The sequence below is a fragment of the Sceloporus occidentalis genome, unplaced genomic scaffold (genome assembly GCF_023333645.1).
Source record: "Sceloporus occidentalis isolate IW3139 unplaced genomic scaffold, rSceOcc1.0.p SCAF_3, whole genome shotgun sequence".
Classification (NCBI taxonomy): domain Eukaryota; kingdom Metazoa; phylum Chordata; class Lepidosauria; order Squamata; family Phrynosomatidae; genus Sceloporus; species Sceloporus occidentalis.
Window position 1 is genome coordinate 206,832,690 of NW_028316983.1, and position 16,046 is coordinate 206,848,735.

Consider the following 16,046-nt stretch of genomic DNA (forward strand, 5'->3'; position numbering starts at 1 on the left):
TGCCCAAGACTTCATACAGTAATCCATTTGATTTCATTCTACTGAGAGTTGTGGTGGATACTGGGGCTCACTGGGTTATACTGAAGGTGCTATATTGAAGGTGGCATGGCAAGAAGAAGGATCTCAAAAGTTGGCCAGGCTTGTATTGGAGAACATGGTCTTTTAAACAGCTTGGATACTAGCCATGTATGGCTTCATAGATCATAATTAGAAATCTGAATTGAGCCCTGAAATAGAATGTACAGTAGATGTTCTAATAGGGAAGTTATAGGCTCATTGTAACTGGCCTGGGTCAACTGTCTGTGCGTGCGCCATTTGTGATACTGCATTTTCAGAACAAACCAAGGTACAGGGGGAAAAAATACAGTAACAAATTTGCCTAGGAAGAAGTTTCCAGAAAGCAGCTATGTTAGCCTATTACAGCAAAAAACAACAGAATCTTGTAACACCCTGAAGATTAACAAATTTTACTCGGCATAAACTTTCATCTGATGTATCTGATGAAGCGGGCGAGAGTTCATGAAAGCAAATGCCAAATAAAACTTGTTAGTCTAGTAAGAAATTATTATTTCCTATGTGTATTGAAGGCACCCATGGTTTTTAAAATCAGTCACAAATATTTTTATGTGAATATTCTCAAACCAGAATTGGATTATGGAGGTTGCATGGCTGATACTGAAAATAATAGCTTTAATTTCCTCCTTTTCTTCTAGAAAAGAAAGTAAAAGAGAATGTAGCACATAATTTCATTCTGCTGAGAATTTCTTCACCTCTGCAAATATCCAACAAACTTGGAGGGGGGGAAGGTTCTTGGCTCAATAATATCATGTCACATGTTTCATTTACTAGGCATTATCAGAACAGAAAGGAGGAGGTGACAAGAAACTGATACAGCCACAAATTAAATGTAACTCTAGTTCTGCCCTCAACTGCCCTTTTTCACAAACAGCAGCAGGGGGATAACTAGTATCTGTTGAGTAGGCGAAACATAAACAAACAAACAAAACCAAATTAATGTGTTAAAGTTAAGTGGAAAACAGCAGTTAATCAAAGGAAATCCTGAAATGTCACACAGTATTATTATTATTATTATTATTATTATTATTATTATTATAGTTTATTTATATAGCGCTGTAGATTTACACACTTAAGAAAGTTGCACAGAAAGTAAGAAGCTGATATCTATCAAATACTCTTTCTTCTGGATCAGACTTGTGCAAATTACACGCAACATAACCAATACCTTTCTATCATCTATTTTAACAGGAAACGTATGCAAGTTCAGATGCATTGTTCAATTTGAGATATAATCGTGCCAGTACAAACACAACACCCATTACCAAAGCTACTAGCATTTCCCCTTCATATCCCAAGATGAATATTTAACATTTTATAAAGAACAGTCTATGAATTTCAAAAAACCATAACTGTTATTGCAACATCTGTAACTACTCAAAACCTCTACTCTACACAATCATCACTATTCATAGAATGAAAATAAAGGTTCACTGCTAACAGCCTGTGTCTACAGATGCATTTATAAGTACACACAGCCTACTGTTTCCTAACTGAAAGTAAAAAGAAGAAGAAGAAGCAGCAGCAGCAGAAGTTGAATATTGAAGGCAGAGTTCGGATTCAACAAAATAGTAGTTCTGGGCAGATGAAGCTCTTGGTTGGATCTTATAATCAAAGTGATATAAATTTTATAGAGTATATGCATATTGGTACAGAATGCTATGCCTACGTATATATTTGTCATATGTAATTCTAAAGTACTAAATCTAGATGGTGTTAATGTTATTACTCAGTCCAACCACTCACAGAGGCCTTGTGCTGGGGGAGAAGTATAGTACCTAAATAACATTAACATAACAAAAGAGATTGCCTGAAGAATGTAGAACCTGCTAAATTTCATCTAGACATGAACCAGACTTTGTTTTGGTAAGTAACCTCTCATGTGAAGTACTGCAACATATGATGATAGTCTAGTAATGTCAGTTAGTTCAGAGCACATTGCAATATTGCTATCAGGGATGAAGAGCATGAACATACCACATTCATGCTTTTGCCAGATTTACTGCTGATTCGCTACTAGGCTCAAATCAAAGTATTGCTTTGAACTTTTAAAGTACTCCTCAACTTGGGACAAGAGTAGCCAAAAGATCGCCTGTTTCCATATGCACCAACTTGGACATTAAAGATCTCTTGAGGTCCTGTTTCCAAGAGTCCTGTACCAAACGATGTGTAATAGCTAAAGGAGACAAAGCCTTTTTATTGGTGCCATCTTGTCTATGGTCTAGAGCAGGGGTTCCCAACCTTTCAGAATCAATTTCTATGGCAGAGCCCCTAGGAGGCCTACCCTATGGCTTACAAGTTTAGGAGTAGTGTTACTTTTTGTTTGTTTCTTATTCTTTAATTTCATTCAATTTTTATTTCCTTCCTTTTCCTGGAGCGGCTGCAGAGCTCCTGGGAAGCGCACGCAGAGCCCTAAGGGCTCCTTGGAGCACAGGTCTCAAGGGACAGTAATGAATTTGGCTTCCCTCTGCTACTAGACAGATGGGTTTTAGAGTCCTTGCCTTAAAACCTTAACTGTTAACAGATGACCAGTGGCACAGAAAGAGTTAATTTGTCTTTAGAAGGCTTTGTTGCATACATTGTGCTTCAGCTTGATAGTTGAAGGATGAGAACCAAACAATGGGAATGGCTGAAGTAATAAACTTCCCCTTGTTACCACTTGCATGCACAGTTTTCACAGCTATTGGGAGGGGAGATGGTTCACATCTGGCCATTTTAATCGCCTCCACTTCTGTACTATCTCTCAGAAAGCCATCTCTCATCGGCCACACCAGTGAGTGGGGGCTTGCACCCTAGCCCAGAGATCCTGTTTAGATAACCAAATGGAATTGGAGTGCCTGCCATGAGACAATTGTTTGGGGACCATTTCTACCACTGGCTGTGAATGGATACTGGATTTCATCAGTGGACTGCAATGCGTCTCTGCTACAGACCACCTGCTGCAGCCATTATCACCAATAAAGCTTATTTTAAAAACAGCAATGTGTGCTTGTGTTCCATATTAACCAAAGTCAGAATTATTTTGAAATTACCTTGGAACAGAGGCTCACATGTCCCCTATCCTGATGTCATTTTGCTGTCAGGTAAAGTTCTTTTTATTTTTCTCTTGATTTAAATTTCAGTTATGCCTTAGGTGTTAATGAATTTTAAATGCATTCTGTTTTATTGTATTTTAACATTTGGTTGGTTTTTAAATCTTTGTTATAGGCCAGAGAATATCCTTATAGAGAAAAAAAATTAAAGGAAAAAACCCAAAATTGATTTATCAAAATCTGTAACTCCATACTAATTTAGCTTCCATATAACTGTTAGACTTATTTATTTCTGTTGCAGTGTCACCTTGCTGCCTTTTCCCCTCATCAGCAGCCTACTTCACTAGTTATGCCGTGAGAAAGACTGGTTTCAGTTTTAAGAAAATGTAAAATTAAGTATTTTCAGATAGAAAAACAGCATTTAACAGAATGGGCCCTACTCACTGTTTAAAACTGAACATTATTTTAAATATTTTATGTAAAACTAACTCTGGGCCAAAACAGATTGGCCTAAAGAGGTGGCGTGACACGGCTTCTGAAAGAGCCAGGTGGGTGCCTTGGCAACCACATGCTGCAGCCCCATTCCGGGCTTTTTTCCGGCACAAAAAGAGGCAGCAAAACGCTACCCCTTTTTGCACCAGAAAAAAAGGTGGCTTTTCTACCTCAGCAGTGCTTTTTTGGTGCTCCTGTGGCGTATGAATGCTGCACCACTAGAGCGCTGCTGGAGCACTAAGATGCTACCCACTGTCTGGTCGGGCATGTGGCATGACTTGGCTTCAGGGTGTGCGGCTTCCATAGGCCATGCCCCCAGGAAGCCAGTGTATTGTGCCGGTCTGTACCAGCCCTCTGCCTTCCTTATTCTTCCTTTTTCTTAGTTTCTGTCTCTTTCTTTCCAAAAGATCTTTGTGGTGCAACATGCTTGGGAACTATAATTTATTGTGGCACCAGAGCTCTCTGATAGAGAAGGATAAATGTCTCACACAACTACAGTCCCCAGAATTTCCTAGCATTGAGCCAGGGCAGTTAAAATGGTCTCAAACTGGATTATTTCTGCAGTGTGTTTTGGGCCTTAGTGTACTTCTATAATGCTTTCCATATAAAATAGTATTAAAACAATGTATTAGTAAACTGAACATGTCATCTATTGTCTAACTAAAAAGCAATAATGCTCATGAATTTTTAAGCAAACACAAAAGCCACTGAGAAGAAAAAAACACATTAGACTGCAAATAGGCAGCAGGAGGTCTTCATCATATATTGTAACTATCAGACACATGGCTAAGATTCATGATCAGGATTACTGATACTGTACTTAAAAGCACATCTCTGTCTTTTAGTTGTAAGGTTTCATTTCACATGCCAAGAACATCAGCTCTGGCAAATCGAAGTATTATTTTGCCGTTTTAAGCTATATCTACTACAACTAGGAGGGAAATTAGCTAATCTGACATCAACAGCACAAAATGGCTTCTAGTTTCTATATTGCTGTACACTAAGGTTCTTAATATAGCTATTCACTGAGCTGCTTACATATTAGACTACGTCAGCCACCTCCAATAAGCCTGTCTAATAAGCCCCAAAATAGCAAGAGAAGGTTTCAGCATCAGAACAGGAAAAATGCATTCTTTGAGTAATGTGTAAGAATTGTGATTTTGTCTTCACCCATTCTGACTTGTTAGCCACATATCTATATACACAACTTTTTTCTATTGGTATTTATCGAAAATATATTTTAAATCTTCATTATTAATAGTGACAATAAAATTACAGCAGAATTACAGCACACATTCTGCTGAAAATCAAGGAGTACTTACAAAGGTAAGTATTAATAGAGATTCTTTTCCAATCTTATTACAAATATTCTCAATATACTCATACATAAAGTTTGAAGACTTGCTACAATAAAGTATCTTTCCTCTAATTCCAAACTGGGGAGGGAAGAATAAGGAATTTAAATGCTGATAACTTGTGTTACAAGTTACTTAATATAGCTTTTACTGCACAGCAGAGCATCAAAGTGAGACTAAATGCAATATGCTGCAAAATTGCAATTATAATTACCTTGTTAATGGACATCAAATTCCAATATCACTCAATACTGAAATATTTTTCCAATCAGTTACTGGAATATCCTATTCTGTCAGTTTACAACATAACTCAGCTCTTCATCCCTACTTTGTACCTCAGATGATGCATGAAAATATAGAACAGCCAAAGGAAGGATAAATTAATTATGCAATGGAAACAGTAAACCTGACTATATAAAATGTTACATGCAAGAAGCAGAACATCAACTTGCTGAAAAGTATACTCTGGAAATCCAATACAAAGACTAAATTGTTTTAATTTATAATTTACGACATTTCATTCAAAAGTCTTCTGAAACTTCAAAATATGACATCTTGAATTTATTCTGCAGGCAAGCACAATGCATTCATTCTATCTTACTAACTGCTTGGCAAATTTGACAAAATAAATGATAAGAAGAGGTCATTGGCCTACGCTGCTCAAGCCAATATATCAAACATGAATTTCTTCTTAGATGACACATTTATAGAGCAATGCAAAAGATGGCGACCAGATCTTCCATACTTTGAGAAACACAACTGCATAATATACACACCACAGAAATAACCTGCTCAGCCCTGAATTAGCACAAACTATGCTGCATGATCTACAAAGTAGAAGTTGGATTTCACATATGTTAAGAAAGAATGATTTTTACTTGCATAGTAATGTAACAGTTAATTATAAATGTGCATCCAATGTTTAAAAATGAATCAATCTGTGCCACAATAAATTCCAAATATGAATTTTAAGGTACTGCATAACAGACTGAATACAAGGCATCACCTTTTACAGCCAGTGCCAAAAGTACAACCAATGAGCTTTGGCCTCCTGTCTCATTATAAACATATTTGTGAATTCAGGTAACATAGAGAAAATTGAAAGCTTACAAACCTTGCATGGTGGTGCATATATTTAGGTTTTCACACAGTTATAAATCTTATTTTTGGATCACATCATCATTTAAAGGAAAGCTGATTCAGCATCTAATGTCAGATTTTCAAGTAAAAAGAGGAATACACACCATCATTTGAATACTAGGTAAGGCCAAAGAGTCAGAGATTTTAAATCATCTTGATAGTCTACATAGTGTACTTTCACTATCAGAACCTGGATTTTTAAAAATTTAGGACAAACCTATATTTTAAATTTCAGTGTTCAGTGAGCCCTTGTGGCGCAGTGGTTAAATGCCTGTACTGCAGCCATTCACTCAAAACCACAAGGTTGCGAGTTCAAGACCAGCAAAAGGGCCCAAGCTCGACTCAGGCTTGCATCCTTCCGAGGTCGCTAAAATGAGTACCCAGACTGTTGGGGGCAAATTAGCTTACTTGCTAATTAGCTTACTTGCTGTTCACCGCTATGATCTTTGGAATAGCGGTATATAAATAAAACAAATTATTATTAATTATTATTATTCTGATTTTACAAATGATAAAAATATGCTAGAATGCTTTAAGAAACTGGAGAGGAGGGGGGGACTAAGCAATGACATGTCATCGTACACAGAAATTTACCACTTCTATCTGGAATACTGTACATCAATTATTCACACAGATACTCCATGTTACCCAAAATGCATGGCTCCAACATATTTTTCACCCATCAGTAATCAAGATCGGCATTAATATGCACAGCTGAGTCCCATTTCACACCTAAAATATGGATAAAGTGGGGAACAGAACCAAGCCTCTTGGAGATGGGATGGGGAGAATAGGCTGGCACATGGCTAACCAATGAAATCACTCTTATTCCCTTGGCCCGTGTACACTGAGGAGCTGTGCAGACCAGCAGTTTGGGCCAGCTTGGGGGCCAAGTTGGAGATAGCATCAACACAATGCATGCCCCAACTCTGCCCCCAGGGTGGCGTGACACCACACAGCATGTGGCATCATAGCGCTCCACCAGTGCTGCATACATACATATCTACAGTGCTATATAAATAAAGTATAATAGTAATAACAATACGTACGACACGGCATGGCAATGAGACTATCACAGCCTTTGCAGGGTGCAAAAAGGAACCGCTTTTTGCGGCTCCTTTTTGCGCCCTGCAAAGGCCAGATCGGGGCCATGGTGTGTAGTTGCTGTGGCCTTGATCTGTCTGTAACAGGGATGTTTGCCCCCCCCCCCCCTTCGGGGCTGTGTGCACAACCCCTGAGTCTGTTGAACTCCAATCTGACAAAATCACTTTTTCTTTCAACAGCCTCAGAAAGTGTCAAAATGTTGTTGCTCAACTCTCCATAGCCTATTACTACACATTCCACCAAACAGCTAAAGGTGCTGGTTAGCCAGCAATTTCCATTTGTGCCTCAGAGAAACAGAACTTCAAAGTCATGCAGCCACTCATGGGAAGAGAAGAGGAGAGGCCTGACACACCTTCCCTTTTCTTTCACAACACAGTGGGAGCCTGGCACACTCGCACCATTATCTTAAACAGATACATGCAAAGAAGAGGTACTTTGTAGGGTAGGTACTGAGTGGGACAAAGGGCCGTACTGTAGGGACAGAGTAGTAAGTCTGTAGGTCATAGGATGTGAGCACATAGCACAAGGATTAGTGTGCTTGGCCTATAGCTCTGCACAGAATGGTGGCAGCCCATTCAAATCCCTGTGCTCCTGAATGACACCATGGACCAAAGTACTCTGAAACTGCAAAATCACAAGCACAAACCTTCCCAGGAATTTTGTCCCTGAAGGTTCTCCTCCTCCTCATTGGGATGGAAAAGCCATCCATCTGGAGCAGAATCATCCATATCAGGGCCACTACATGTGGCCACTGCATTCACCAGCATAACTACAGACACTTCCTTAAGTATGTACATTTCCTCTGTTTGGCCTCAAAAGTACTGTTCTCTACATTCTTTGGCAATGGGGCTTGTATATGATTGGTGCCAGGTACATGCATGCACTTGGCATGAGCATGCTTGGACTAAGTAGAGTTTTTTTTTTTTTTTAACGTTCGGACAATGTTGTGTCCTGTATGATTTGCCTTCTCTCCTCATTTGCTCTTCTTCTCACTACCCTTTTCTAGCAGACCCAGTTTGGCTCCTCACAGGGCTGTCCCTCTTCATTGAGGGATATGGGAATATAACTGCTGAGTTTCTAGAGTATGGAGATATAGCTATGTTAGTCTGGTATAATAATAATAATAAGGTTTATTTATATACCGCTATTCCAAGGATCATAGCGGTGAACAACAATAATACAACAGTTAAAACATCACAGATCACAAATTACAACAATAATACAACAGTTAAAATATCATAGATCACAAAATACAACCCCCCTGTACAAACATCATATGCTATAAAACAATTAAGAATACATGAAAACACCCCCATGCAAATAGCAGGAAAAAGAAAAAGGGAAAAAAAAAGTTCCACCCGGTAGCGTGGGGGGTGTGGCAGCGTCCCTCAGGAGGCCGGGGAGCCGGCTTTTCAGGAGGGGCCTCTCTCACTGACCCCCCCTGGGAAAAACGCCGCCGCAGTGGCAAGACAGTCCTCCGCAGCTCTGGGGAGCTTCTTCCCCGGTGACATGGGGGGGGGGCCAGCGGCAGAAGTAGTCCCTCCACCAGCTCTCCCAGCTCCTTCCCCGGTGGCGTGGGGGGTGTGGCAGCGTCCCTCAGGAGGCCGGGGAGCCGGCTTTTCAGGAGGGGCCTCTCTCACTGACCCCTCCCCCCTGGGATAAACGCCGCCGCAGCGGCAAGACAGTCCTCCGCAGCTCTGGGGAGCTTCTTCCCCGGTGACATGGGGGAGGGGGCAGCGGCAGAAGTAGTCAGTATGCAAAGAAATTTTGTAGTAGCTTTGAGACTGTGTGAAAGACCTTGTAACATAAGCTTTCCTCAGATACATGGAGGCAAGTTTTTATATGGGAGGGACAGGATTGATCTGCACTAGGTTGTTTGAATTTACAAGAGTAGATTTCTGAGAAAAATAATCTTTGAGATTTTAGTGATGGTAAAAAAAAATAGCCTCCATGGATTCCAAAACAGTGGTAGTCAAGGGTTGTGTATGGCTGCCTTACCAGAATAAGTCACAGGGGCATCTCAGCTGTTGGTTCTATCTCAGCCTCACTGTCTGCACGTTAGCAGAATGTGAAAATGATGAGATTGGTACATGTGTGCATACATGCACATGCTGTGGATAATAGATCCTCATTGAATGTTTGTGTAGGTGGGAAAGCTGTGGGTATATTGTGGCACTCAATTGGTTTCTAGCAGTGTTACCTCCATGGACACCATAGGCATGCCTGCCACTGGTATAGTTTTTCTTCTATCAGAGCCTGCATATGCACATATCATTGAAGACTTGGATACAGGTGATTTTTCCACATGATTAACTCCAGTTGATCTTCCTTCTTTGTTAGCTCTCAATGTGGATGTAAACGTATTTATCTGGAGTGGAGCTTATATGATACATGATGGAGCTGATAAGATGAAAAAAAAGTATGCCAGCCAAAATATTAGGCTAGATGCTTTTTGCATGATACTTAGAAAAGTTTGGTATTCTCCCTTGTGAGCTTCCATGTGCAATCTGATATTGTGCAGCCTGGGCAAAGGCTTGATACCTCTCTGAGAATTAGGGTTTTATCCAACTAGCAACAGTGGGAGAAAGTATTTTGAAATCACAAATACCAGAAGCCATAAATTCAGAATCAACACCTTTCGGGGACAGTAGTTATTTTTAAAGAAAAAAGCAAATTTTCCTATATTTTGTTCCTACAATAGTTCCCCATTTTCTCTAATATTTTACCAGTGTTAATGTAATATTGTTTTAAGAACCCTAAAAAAGCATGCACTTTGGAAGTACAGAAAATGTTTATAAATATTCTTCAAGAAGCTGCTCCAAGTCTTCAAAATGTCATGATTTGCAATGTGGGCTATGGCTTCTTCTACCATGAAACATGTTCCTAGAAGAAATCAATCAATCCCATTCTGTCTTCAGAATTCTAGGAATCCTTCTACAGACCAATCAAGATCCTAATCACAGTGAGATTGTTCTTTCATCCCGTAGAGCTCTTTCCTAGCCCCAACCACATACCTTGACCCCATTATCATTACCCAATATCCTCTAAATAAATACCCAGAGGTTGTCCTTGGCATGTGCTTTGTCTATGTACACATACTTTTAATCTTAAACCCACAAGCTTCTTCTGTAGGCCTGTATTTCTGATGGTATCATCCATGTGCTGCCTGATTGCTGCTTCCTGCTTTTCCTAACCTTTAAAGGTATTCCAATCAGAAAATACATGGAATACTAAACAAACCACTGTATGAAATACAGTACTCAATGCCTACTTTGCACTCTACTTGCTCCACTACACACACTGTCCAAAAACAAGGTGCATAACAAATACAGAAACCACTGCTACTGAAAGTAAGTTGAAACATAGCATAATATTTGTGGGCCAATTTGCAAATACAACATATGGTGAAACAATCTTATGGCAGCATGAGTTCCTCAAAATGAACCATTTATTTGGTGGTATTAATTTGCTTCTTCCCTTATACACACCAGTTTTCTACATATTCCTTACTTGTATTTCATAAATTTAAAACTTTATGATGGAAGTTTCTAATAGGCATAATGAACAAAACAAGTCAAAAGTCTTGAAAAGTAAAAATGCAAACAATATTTTTAAAGCTAGGAATATATTTTATATCCAAACAGTTTAATAAGTGGACACAGTATAACAAGTGGACAAAGTCAGAGAACTACATCAGCCATTCAGCAGGTGCTGAAACACAACTTTGCAAATTTATTAGCTCATTCCACCACCATCATCCTGTTGCCCACAATCTAGCTTCCAATTCTTATTTGAGGAGGAGGGCAGATGAGACACCAGCAAAAGCCATCTCTGTTAGAAGTGAATGCCAGCTTCCTGGTTCCAGATGCCTAGGCTGCATCCAGACTGCAGAAATAATTCAGTTTGACACCACTTTAACTGTCATAACTCAATGCTATGGAATTCTGGGAATTGTAGCTTTATGAGACATTTAGCCTTCTCTGTCAGAAAGATCTGGTGCCACAACAAACTACAATTCCCATAATTCTGTAGCACTTAGCCATGACAGTTAAAGCAGTGTCAAACTGGATTATTTCTGCAATGTACACACAGCCTCAGAAGCCTGTTGTTGTTGTTGTTATTTCTTTCCCATCTCTCCTCAAGACTCGAAGCAGAGCACATGTTAAAATACAAAACACAATTAAAAACACATAAACCCACAGTTAAAATCCAACACTATAAAATAATTAAAATACACTCTTAAGGGTTCATATACACTGTCAGTGTTTTTCACTGTCGTATGTCTTCTGGCAGGTCATTCCACAGTCTGGGAGCAGCAGAAGAAAAAGTCCTTTGGAAAATTGTTGGCAGTGTAGTCCTGGCTGGTTGGAGCAAATATTTCCCAGAGGACCTGAGTGTTCAAGGTGAATTGCATGGGAGAAAGAGATCCTCTAAATAATCTGGACTCAAACCATATAGGGCTTTATAAGTAATAATCAACACTTTGTACTTTGCCCAGAAATTAACTGGCAGCCAATGGAGTGCTTTTAAGAGTGGTGTAATATAATCACTCCTGGATAATCGGTCTGGCTGCAACACATTGCAGAAGTCTAGTCTTGAGGTTACCAGCACATACACTACCATCTATAGGTACTCTGATTCTAGGAAGGACTGCAGGTGGCATATCAAATGAAGTTGCTAACAGTAACTCCTGACTGTTGCATCTATCTGAGCTGACATTTGGAGGGACAGATCTAGCAGCACCCCCAAATTTAGAATTTAGACTTTCAGGGGGAGTGTGACCCCATGCAAAACTAGTTGGCACATCTCTAGCCCCAGATTAGGACCCTCGATTTTAAGAACCTTGGTCTTAGATTCCGTTTCAATTTGTTTTTTTCCATCCAGCCCATTACATCTTCCAGGCAATAGAATTCAAAGACAGTCTTTCTGAGGAGGCACACTATCCTTTGCTGAGGCTGTTTCTGAAGGCAGGGAGAAATTTATTTGGGTGTCATCAGCATACTGATAGCATCCCACCCCATGCCTCTGGATCTTTCCCTGCGGCTTCTTGTAGATGCTGAATAGCATTGCAGGACATCTTTTTCTGATGACAGAGAAAGCTTTCACTGTTGTCCACCTGCCACCACCACTACATATCACTCCAAAAAAAGTGTCTTAACAAATCATTAAGCCAGAATAAAGCACCAACAAGATTCTGGCCTGAAACCCATGCTGTACAGTAAGGTCTTATACAACCATATTTGTAAGTGGTTGATAGAGAACAGATTGTCTTTTCGGAGGTCAGGAGTAAAAACCAATGTCACATGAAAACTACACAACTAAGGTGTGTGTGTGTGTGTGTGTGTGTGTGTGTGTGTACATCAGGATAGTTTTGTACTATACACATGACACACGCATACACATACGCATAAATAGGGCCATTTATAAAAAGCTACATTTACTTGCAACATACCCATAATTGGGGATTTCCCCCCTCACTTTCTGCTGATATGCAATTTTCATGCAAAAGGTGCAATTCACAAATACCACATATATTCTGTCTGTGAAAATCAGTTCCCAAGTTTGAAATGAAACTTAAATGAAACCTCATGAGTCACAGACATATATACAAAGAACTGTCTTAGTGAAACACTTGAAGCCTTACTTTGGAGAAGAGTAGAAGTAAAACAAAACAAAACAAAATAAAATAAAAACAAAAACCCAGGACATGAGTCAGGATAACAGGCAACATTAAATTTCTGACACAGGGTTTGATTCAGCCATTGTTTCTCATATAAAGAGGGCGCCTTTCATACACTTGAGCCTTCTAAATTAGCGGAGATGTTCTGCTGATGGAATGAAGGATGCAATTTTTATCTATTCACCATCCCTCTACATATTTAGCAGAAAGATAGAATCATAGAGTTGGAAGAGACCACAATGGCCATCCAGTCCAACCCCCTGCCATGTAGGAAATCTCAATCAAAGCATACTCGACAGATGGCCATCCAGCCTCTGTTTAAAAACCTCTAAGGAAGGAGACTCCGCTTCACTCCGAGAGAGTGTGTTCCACTGTCAAACAGCCCTTACTGTCAGGAAGTTCTTCCTAATGTTGAGGTGGAATCCCTTTTCCTGTAGCTTGCATCCATTGTTCCAGGTCCTAGTCTCTGGAGCAGCAGAAAACAAGCTTGCTCCCTCCTCAATATGACATCTCTTCAAGTATTTAAACAGGGCTATCATATCACCTCTTAACCTTCTCTTCTCCAGGCTAAACATCCCCAGCTCCCTAAGTCATTCCTCATAGGGCATGGTTTCCAGATCTTCACCATTTTAGTTGCCCTCCTTTGGACACACTTGTTTCTCAACATCCTTTTTAAATTGTGGTGTCCAGAACTGGACACAATAATCCAGGTGGGAGAGGTGGTGCTGAGCTCTGCAGGAGGAAGTTAAAACTGGCAAATTTCTGTTGTTTGAGCAATCTGGAGAGTTGATTAGGGGATTTAGGGAATGGTATTGATTTGGGTATAGTACCACCAACAGAAGAAACACTGAGGAAGAACTTAATTTGTTACAACTTAAAGAATAATAATCCTTACAACATTAACCTAAGAAAGGGTTGAATCAAGACTTTTTTCTAATTAGCCATCTGAATTATACGTTTTGCATGCTTATAACAGAGCTGAACCTCACTGGGTGCAAGCTGTTTCCAGAATGAAGAGCCATAGGACTAAATGCAGCCCTTTCTTTTTTTTTCGCCTTCAGCACACAGTTGCTATTGCAGAGAACAGGAATCCTGCCTACTCACACCTATACACTTATCCAAGCCCATTTTTACCTTGCAATTATTTATCCAGCTCATATAATACTAAAATCCTACAATATCAACTATAGGCGGGATATCTCCCGCCGGCGCCATTTGCTCCGCGAGGGAGCCACAGCAGCCAAACAGCGCGGCTCCCGCGCGGAGCTTCTTTTTGCGGCGCCTTTATGATGTCACGAGGCGCCGTTGGCGCATTCACGACGTCATAGGCGCCGCGACACGTCTGGACGCTATGCGTCCAGTACGTAAACATGGCGGCCCCCATGTGGAAGGGGCACCGCCATGTTGTACGTATTCTATACGTACTAGGGTTAGGGGGGTGCGGAAGCACCGCCCCTTCCTAACCCTAGTACCTATAGAAGACGTACTATATGGCGGTTTGTATCCCGCCATAGTCCTTGGGAAAATATGCATGGGTTTCCTGTGTACGGCCAGTATGTTGAAAGGCCATTCAAAGTGAACAAAGGAAGAAAAGGGACTAAACCTAGTACTATCATTTCTGATGCAAAGAGCTGCATGTGTGCATGATTTGTCACAAATTTACATTTATTTATTTCATTTATTGGCCACCTTTCTCTGCTCACACACACTCATATTAAGAAAATATTCCAACTAGATAATTAGAATTGTTGTGCTAAAATAAAATTCAAATAAATATGAGTATATTAATAGCAATAGTTTTCATGTACATCTGTTATAGGTGCAAGAAAATTGATTTGCTAAGGATCTATTACAGGAAACGCACAACAAGCACCAAGTTGTTCTCTGTACAGCCCTTGTATTCTTACCACCACAATATCTGGAAAAATTTGTCTTTTTGTTCAGATAAACTGAACAAATTCTATAAATGTATTTGTAGTTAAAGATGCAAAAGTTAAAGGAATCAGTGTGATGTAGTGGTTTGAGGGATAGACTACAACTTTGGAGGTCATGGTTTTACTCACTGGTCAGCCATCGAAACCCACTGGATCACAGACTCTCAGCCCCAGAAAACCACATGATAGGGTCACCATAAGTTGGAAATGACTTGAAGGCACACAACAACAACAACAACGATGCAACACGAGCCATGAATTCTGGGACCATAGTGTATTAAAAACTAATAAAATATCCTTTCTCTTTTTCCTCTCACAGGCAGTGGTTCTTAAACCTTTTGGGAATTACAGATTCCTTTGAGCGTCTAATGACAGATATGGACCACCTTTCTAGGAAAAAGAGTTAACCATAAAGTAAAGGGGGGGGGGGGAATGGAATAAAAAACATTTGTGTTGAGATCCTCTGAAACCCTTAGGGGGTCTATGGACCACGGGTAAACAACACTATCTCCATGGGAACTCTTGATCGACTAATTAGATGCAATTTAATACTAACATCTACCAAAAGTACTAAAAAGGAACACTGAAGCTACATTAGATAGTCTGCAATATAAACGATGAAATTATTTTGGTTATTTGTTTGTTTTCTAGCCCAGGTCTAGTGGTCATGCAGCTAAAACCAGTCTTCTGCCAATTCAAGTTATCTTCTAATATATTATACTACTCCTTTTATCATTCCTTCACTCTCTCAGAAAGAACCTTCCTCATATACATCTCACCTTCACTGAAGTCTTAACATAAGTAAGAGCATTTTCTGCCTGTATGCTAATGAATAATTAAAAAGATGTTAAGCATTAGAGTAGCTACCACCAACTTCTCAATATAATATATCCAGGATAACCGACAAAGTGCTTATTTGCACTACAGTAATGGTTTTGTCTGAGGCCTTAACTTCAATGGGGGAAGGGGAAGGCTGCAAAAGTTAGGCTTAGGTGCCTCTGAAAATATAAATCATTCATGAGTATAATGTTGTGCGGAGGACTATTCTTCATAGGAAAAAAAATTAAAACAGTGTAAGCATGGCACAGCAGTAACTTGACAACGCCCACCCTTGAATATTTGCTGTGATGAATAAAGGCTTACAGATAGGCTACTCAAAAGTAAGTCCCACTGAATTCAATGGTGCTTAACATATAATGGTGCACAGAACTATAGCCTAAGAATAGTATTTTTA

General features: G+C 39.8%; 1 protein-coding gene across 7 annotated transcripts in view; it reads right to left on the reverse strand.

The window, feature by feature from the left end:
* Positions 1–16,046, reverse strand: part of NCOA2 (nuclear receptor coactivator 2) — a 196,237-nt gene that overhangs the window by 95,083 nt on the left and 85,108 nt on the right. The gene's annotated exons all lie outside the window — the stretch shown is intronic.